This window comes from Adiantum capillus-veneris, chromosome 4 (genome assembly GCF_014529385.1).
Source record: "Adiantum capillus-veneris isolate H3 chromosome 4, ASM1452938v2, whole genome shotgun sequence".
In the NCBI taxonomy this organism is placed as follows: Eukaryota; Viridiplantae; Streptophyta; class Polypodiopsida; order Polypodiales; family Pteridaceae; genus Adiantum; species Adiantum capillus-veneris.
The window spans coordinates 44,716,709-44,724,013 of NC_140934.1; positions in this window are offsets into that span (position 1 = coordinate 44,716,709).

Below are 7,305 nucleotides of genomic sequence, written 5' to 3' on the forward strand. Positions count from 1 at the left end.
AACATGGCACTGTTGACTGAATTTGGAAAACTGCTAAAAATAGTAACTTTTTTCATTATGTTCATTTCATGGTACAAGGGTGCTCTTTTTGGTCGGGGTCAGAGACCTTACAACCTCCCCAACGTGAAAATTTTGAGATGTCCTCATTTCAAGAATACATATGGATAAACTCTATGCTAACTACTTAGGTACATATCTCCTTTGTCTAAAGTAAAGACATCCTTTGATAATAGTCTTTAGCTTTATGCATCTTATTCTGCTGAACTTTTATGAGATCCTGGTGCTTGAATTAGTGCTCACTATCAGTTGCACCATATAGAGCTGCTCTCTCATCAGCTTTGTCACCCACAGTTGGTTGTCTCACTGCGGCATTGGCGAAAGCTCCGCTTCCTTGTCCTATGTTTTCTCTTCCTCGGCCTCCTCTTCCGTTTGGTTGACCTCGCCCGTTGACATTCAGAGGTACATTATTAGCACCGGATGTTTGGGAAATCCTTTTTGGACATCGGCTTTTGTAATGTCCATACTCCTGGCACTCAAAGCATCTTATATTGGGAAACTCGATAGCTGTCGTAGTAGCTACTACAGGACGATGGTCGTATGCAGGTTAATTGGTCTGTTACTCTAGTTGTCTGTCCTGGCCCTCTTTAATAGATAGTATTGACTATCTTGGGTAGTTCTCTGAATCTCTTTAGGTAACGGTTTGGCCCTTAGCAAGGCATCCTGCAGAGTTGTTGGCATGAGAGCTTCCAACCGAGTATTCAAAGGGTCGATTAACCCTTGGAAGAACCTTGCTACCTGTTGTTCCAAAGTCATCTTAGGAGCATATCTCCGAAGAGTGACGAACTTTGAATAATCTTCTTCGACAGATGAAGTCAGCTAGCCGAAGTGAAAAGAACTCATTCATCTTCAAGGTTTTATAGGCAGGTGGTAAATAACATCCCATTATTGCAGCTTTGCTGTCTTCCCAGGATTGGGAAGATCCCTTGATATCCAAGTCCTTGCAATGTTGCTTCCACCATATCTTGGCATCACCAGACAAGCGGAACATCGCAAGCATGGTTTGGTTTACGGGTTGGGTTCCCACAGCTTCGAAATAATCATCCATTGCTTCCATCCATACTTCCGCATCTCTCTCCACATTTGCCCCCTCGCCCTTAAAGAGTGGAGGTTGGGCTTGTTTAAGAAGGAGCTTCTTCTCTTGCGCTGTCAAGTAGAGAGCAGCAGGCGGTGCCTATCCAATGGTATAAAACTCATTACTATAGAACTCTTCTAAAATGAACCTAGGCTTTTCCATACTCAAGAAGAAATTTAACTTTTGGGTTTAACCAGCGTACTTACATCTATCACAAAGGATTTAACCATTCCACCATTAGTTTAAATTCCATTGAATACATCCAAAATTGTCCAATAAATAATGGCAAAAACTTTACTCGAGAGCTTTGCTCCATACTTATATCTTTATGTGCATCAACAGGCTACCTGCCCGTAGCACTAGTCGCACACGACTTCTCAAAAACATCATGTGGAACCCACTGAATCCCAACAAGCTCAACGAGTAAAACTCTTTAACATCACTCAGGAGACAATCCACTAGAAAAATCCAATGTCATTATGCTGGGAAACATCATGCTCAAGCTTTGAGTACGAGTTATGATAGTATCCCTTATTTTTAAAATTTCAAACAATATCATTTTTCTAGATCGTAAACCTATAGCTCTGATACTAGGTGTGAGGTCCCCATCCCGCTGTATCAAACGACGGATCTGGTGGTGAACTTGGTGGACACTAGATCTATAACAGAAGCAAACAAAGTGGATCAGGGTTCAACTAGCGGACAATCTCTCATCACAAAGTGAGTCAAGTTCAAGCCTACTAGCAATGAGATCTAGCTCCACCTCGCAGGGGAAGCGTACTTAACTGATCTAGCAATCCTAAGACCCACCTTCCAAGAGGAGAGAAACCTCGAGTGCCTTTTTCCCCATGTCTCAGAGGCACGTATACTTGAGACTTCGCTGCTCTAAAGGAAATGAGTATTACTAGTATCGATTTTAACACTATGGGGACAGAGAGTTCCCGACCAATTGGGACCACCCTTCTCATAGGCATTGGCAACCTAAGACAAGCCCCCACTTTCCACCCCCACACTCAAACTTCCTTGTGTGTCCTAATTACTACCGCAATGATTGTTCAACATAAACATTCCTTGATTAGATTTTGAATCAAAATGTTTGGCCCTTAAATCAATATTGCAAAGAGGCACCAAGACAGTATTCTAGTAAAAATTCTACTCAAACTTATTAATTAAAATTCCAATGTTCTGGAGGTACAACGTCCCCCCTCTAGCGAGAGTTTACTCCTCCCGTTGTCGCCTAGCTGCCCATACAACTAGGTATGTCCACCGCATAGAAAGCACGACATGGACATTTCCACAGCTTAACCAGCAGACGCGGGTTCCCACCGCTTGACCAGCAGACGTGGATATCCACCGCTTAACCAGCAGACGTGGATTCAAGAGCCCTTAACTAGGAACTCTGTCCCCTGTGATCAGGAGGGGGTTCATGACTAATTCAACATTGGAAATAGAATGAACATGCCGAGCTAAATTTTCCCTGGCAGACATTCTTTCCTATTGCAAACAATATATCCGTCAATCATTTCTTTCCTACTTTAGACTTTGATATACAAATGAATTCAAATGCCGAGGTTTCCGTCGGATTTTTCCAACATGTTTGGGGATATGTTCTTTCCTAGCTAAACGTGTGCAATGTTAAATTAAACAACTTGAATAAAATTGTGACCTACCTCTTCCATTTCTTCGTCAATGGCCCGTGAGATGGCCGGTGCTTATTCGTCCATGGGAGCTTTTCCTTTCCCATTCACATTGCTCGTTCCCGCCTCGCAGTCGTGGGCACCACCAAAGCGAGTTCTCTTAACTGGGGCCATTTTATACTCACTACTTTAATGATAAACTTGGAGAAAAGAGCTAATGTCCGAGAGCATCATAATAATCCAAATGATAGATTAGAATCATTGAACAATCCTACTTATGCAAGAGGGTTAGATTTTTCCTTCGAGACCTAGTAATTGTATGAGTAATACTTCACTTGTCCTATGGGAATCGGCTCTAAAGTTAATCACTTGGCTTAGATGATTAAGAATTTCAGAATTTTACTAATTAAATTACAAGAGAGATGAATTAAGCAAGCTTTGTCATAAAATCTAATATCTAACTAACCCAAATGATTTTCTCATATTAAATTGATCACTTAATGTGGGAGAATAAACGGGAACAAGTGCTAAGATATAGGTATGTGCTTTTAGATCTATCTCAACACGGGGCCAATGTAAAGGGGCCCAAAAGGGAGATGGTCTATCAAAGAGCAAGGCTAACCAATGGAGCATAAGACCTTAGGGTTAGCTTCATTGAAGACCTCCAATAAATGTGTGTAAAAGTCCTTTTGACCTTAAGTAAGCTAGGGCTGAGCTTGAGGTGGGAACCCGGCCCAAGCTCGAGGTGCTTGTCCTGCTTGAGGTGCTTGTCATGCTTGAGGTGTTTTTCATGCTTGAGGTGCTTGATTAAGATGCTTGAGGTGCTTGACTGGCTCCATGCTTGAGGTGCTTGACTTGCTGCATGATTAAAGTACTTGAGGTGCCTTGAGAAGCTTGCCTGAGATGCTTGTGGGAACCCCCCCTAGTTCAAGTGCTTTGTCATGCTTGGTGAGTAAGGTGCTTGATCACCTAAAAGTCAAAAGCATTCCTACAAGAGGGGGGGCGAGCCCTTTTCCTAGGGCCTAGAGAGAGAACACCCACTCACACACACAAGGGAAGCCCATCTTGAAGAGGCAGCAAGGACACATGTCAGGCCCCTACCCATGTTACCTTCATGTGTTGCTTGAAGCCTATTGGCTAGGCTTCAAAGGGGTCCAATGATAAATTACATGAATTATCTAATTGTTTTAGCATTTATCAAGTCCTCTCTCTCAAAGGGGAAAGGGGGACACTTGTCCCAAGGCTACCCATGTTGCTTGTAATGGCTCCTGCTTGTGATTGGCTAGGCCTGGAGGGGTCCAATGAGCTTCAGGCATGAGCTACAAGGGGGGGTCGACCCAAGCAAGCTAGGGGGGTGCCTAGGGGGTATACTCACCCACACACACTCACAAGCACTCTCATTGTGTGATATGCAAAGTGCAAGAGCTCCCTCTCCAAGCAAGTAGAGGTTGAGAGCCTACACCAACACTCTTGGCTATGGAGTGCAAATCCAACCAAGAGCCATGCTTCAATGCTTAAGCTTGCCATCTCCTTCTTCTTCATTACTATGCTATTATGTATGCTAGCAACAAGAGTATGATAAGTGAGGAACTAATTCTTTCTCCTACGAAATGTTTCTTCTTCCTCTTCCCTACCCTCATTCCCTGCTAGCTCTCTCCACCTTCGAAGGTGTTTGAGGTCTTGGGACTGAGGCTTGGGATAGTTAAATATTTCTTCAAGTTTATGTTATGTTTGTGGTGCATGAAGCCTTCCATCTTCATGGCATCACCTAGGTCACAAGGAACACAAAGACTGTATTGTAACAAGTCTCTCTTTATGGGAGAAATCATAATACAAATGCCTATTGGAGGGGGGACCGGCTCCACATAAATCCGGTCCTCAATTGTTGTCATGTTCTCTAAACTCTCTCTCTTGCAAAAGTATTGTCTATGCCAAGTTAACTAATTGCTATGATTATGTTGCTATCTTCAATTATGTATACCCGCTATGCTCACAAAATCATTTCTTGAAAGTACTCTCATTAAATTCCGCTATTCTCAAATTGAATAGGCAAACTCCATTACATTGGTATCAGAGCATTTGGTTTCTCTTTTCTTGCTTAAGAAGAGAGGTCCTTAAGTAGCCTATAAATGGTTGATGTTGTTAATTATAATAGAGTAAGTGGAACTGGGATCTTATACCGGTTTTGTTAAGCCCACTATGTGGGGGATGGTGCACACCTCGGGAGCTTTGGACTTAATAATGGAGTCTTTTTAGACTTGCCTACGGCTTTACCATTATTGAGCCATAAGAAGTCCGAAAGGAGCTAGCCCTTGGCAACTCTGCTATGTTAGACCTACTCCTCTACTCTCTATAATTAACCACTTTGAGCCGTGGGTGTAGATACTTAAGAGCCGATTTTCAAAGGCTAAGAGGAGTGGCAACTAAGGTTTTGAATTGCCAAAGCATACACTAAGTACATACATAAAATTTTGTTAACATGGCTGACAATAATCAAGAGAGTAGAATGAACATTGATAGCTTTGATTTTGCACATGAAGGTGCTAATGATGATGCTCCCATGTTTGTGAATTATCTTGTGACTAGGTTGCAACAAGCTATGGGCAACCCTACCTTGCAAGCCGAAGTTACTCAACAACTTCGTGCCTATGGAATTTCCCTTCCTCTCCAAGAGGAGAGAGAGCTTAGGAGGCCTCTTGAAGAGACCCCCAAAAGAAGACTCTCTCCCATTCGAGAGGAGGAATCCAAAGAGAAAGAAAGCAATGAAAGTCTAAGTTCTTCTGAAGATGTGGCTCCACGAAGAAGGCGGTCTAGACGATCGCCTACTCCTCCCAAGAGGAAAAGAGCAACCCATAGTCCTTCTCCTCATCACTCTCAAAGGCAAGAGAGGAAACAAAGGAAGAAAAGGGCTAGGAAGAGGTCACCCTCTTCTCCTTCTTCTTCACCTTCCTTCTCTTCCGATGAAAGTTATGGCTATTCTCCTAGAGAATGAGGGGAGGGCATCGCAAATCATTTCCTGCATGGCGAAGGTCACAAAAGCTAAAGAAGTTCAAGGAGGGAGGAAAGAGTATCTCTTTTCTCACCTACGATGGCACCTTTGGTGCTACCAACAAAGTGTTGGCCTTCATCCAGCAATTTGATGCGGCCTTTGGGGACGAGGGCTTCACAGAGTCCTCCAAGCTACGCCATGTAGCTATGCACTTCCAAAAATCAGCTCGTCAATGGTGGGCTAGCCTTCGTGGCAATGGAGAAGCCCCAAAGACATGGAAAACTCTACGAGTTTCCATCATGAAGCAATTTCTTCCAAGCGATACTAAAGATAAAGTTCTTACCGAATGGCGCGGCTTGAAGCTCCTCTCTCATGAGTCTATCAACAAGTATGTAGATAAGTTTTGGGATTTACATCTCAAAGCTACTGTCTTTCAAAAGATAGACTTTGCTGAGCAAAGACAACAATTCTGTGCGGGATTACCTGAAGAGATGGCCGAATATATCAACTCTCAACGGCCCGGTACTATTACCGAAGTAATCCACCACACCATGGTTGCTTCACGCATCAATTTCCATCAAGGGGCTAGACGTAATGTCAAGCCCATGGAAAACAAAGATAAAAATGATGCAAAGGGGAAATCCAATGCTCAAAATAATTCCCAAGGCACTTCCAACAACAACAACAACAATCGGTCCAAGGAGAAGGGAGTTTACAAAGGTAAAAAAAAACTCTCTCCTGAAGAGCTTGAAGCTTTTCGCAAGGACCATAAGTGTTTCAAGTGTGGGGAGCAAGGACATGGCTATGGTTCTTGCCCCAATAAGAATACTCGCAATGAGACTCCTAGGGCTTCCACCATCGAAGCTCCAAAAGAGGATGCTCATTGCAAAGGATCATCACTCTCCTATGCTTGGGGAAAGGTAAGAGAGCATGATGCCTTCATCTTGTTTGACCCTGGCTCTACTCTCAACTTCATATCAATAGAGTTGGCCACCAAGTTGGGCATTCAAGCTTTTGAGATGGGAGATATAGTAACAGCTGATGCAACTTTCAAGGGACAACAAGCCTCCGTTACTCCCTTGATTGGGAAGTTGAGGCTTCATGTCCAAAGCTATGTCGACAAAGAAGACTTCTTCATCTCTCCCCTCCAACATCGGGATGTTATCCTAGGGGCACCATGGTTTGATCGCATGGCTGCCAACATGAAGTTCCCTGAAAGGAGAATTTACTTCACCTACAGGGGAAAGAACATGTATATAGATGCTAGTGAGTGTGGTCGCACTATTCCACTTGTAAATCCTCTTTCTTTTGATAAATCAATGAAGAGCTCAGTTTCTGCGTACATGATTTATGTCAAAGAGTCTCTAAACGCTAATAATGTTTCATCAAATGAAAATGATAGGAATCAAGAAGAGTTAGACTTGTCTACTTTTCTAAAAGGATTCCAAGATGTGTTCATCGATGATATCCCTATGGACCTACCTCCAAAACGAGGGGATGATGACCATCGTATTGAGCTCCTTCCAGGAAGCTCACCGCCTAACAAA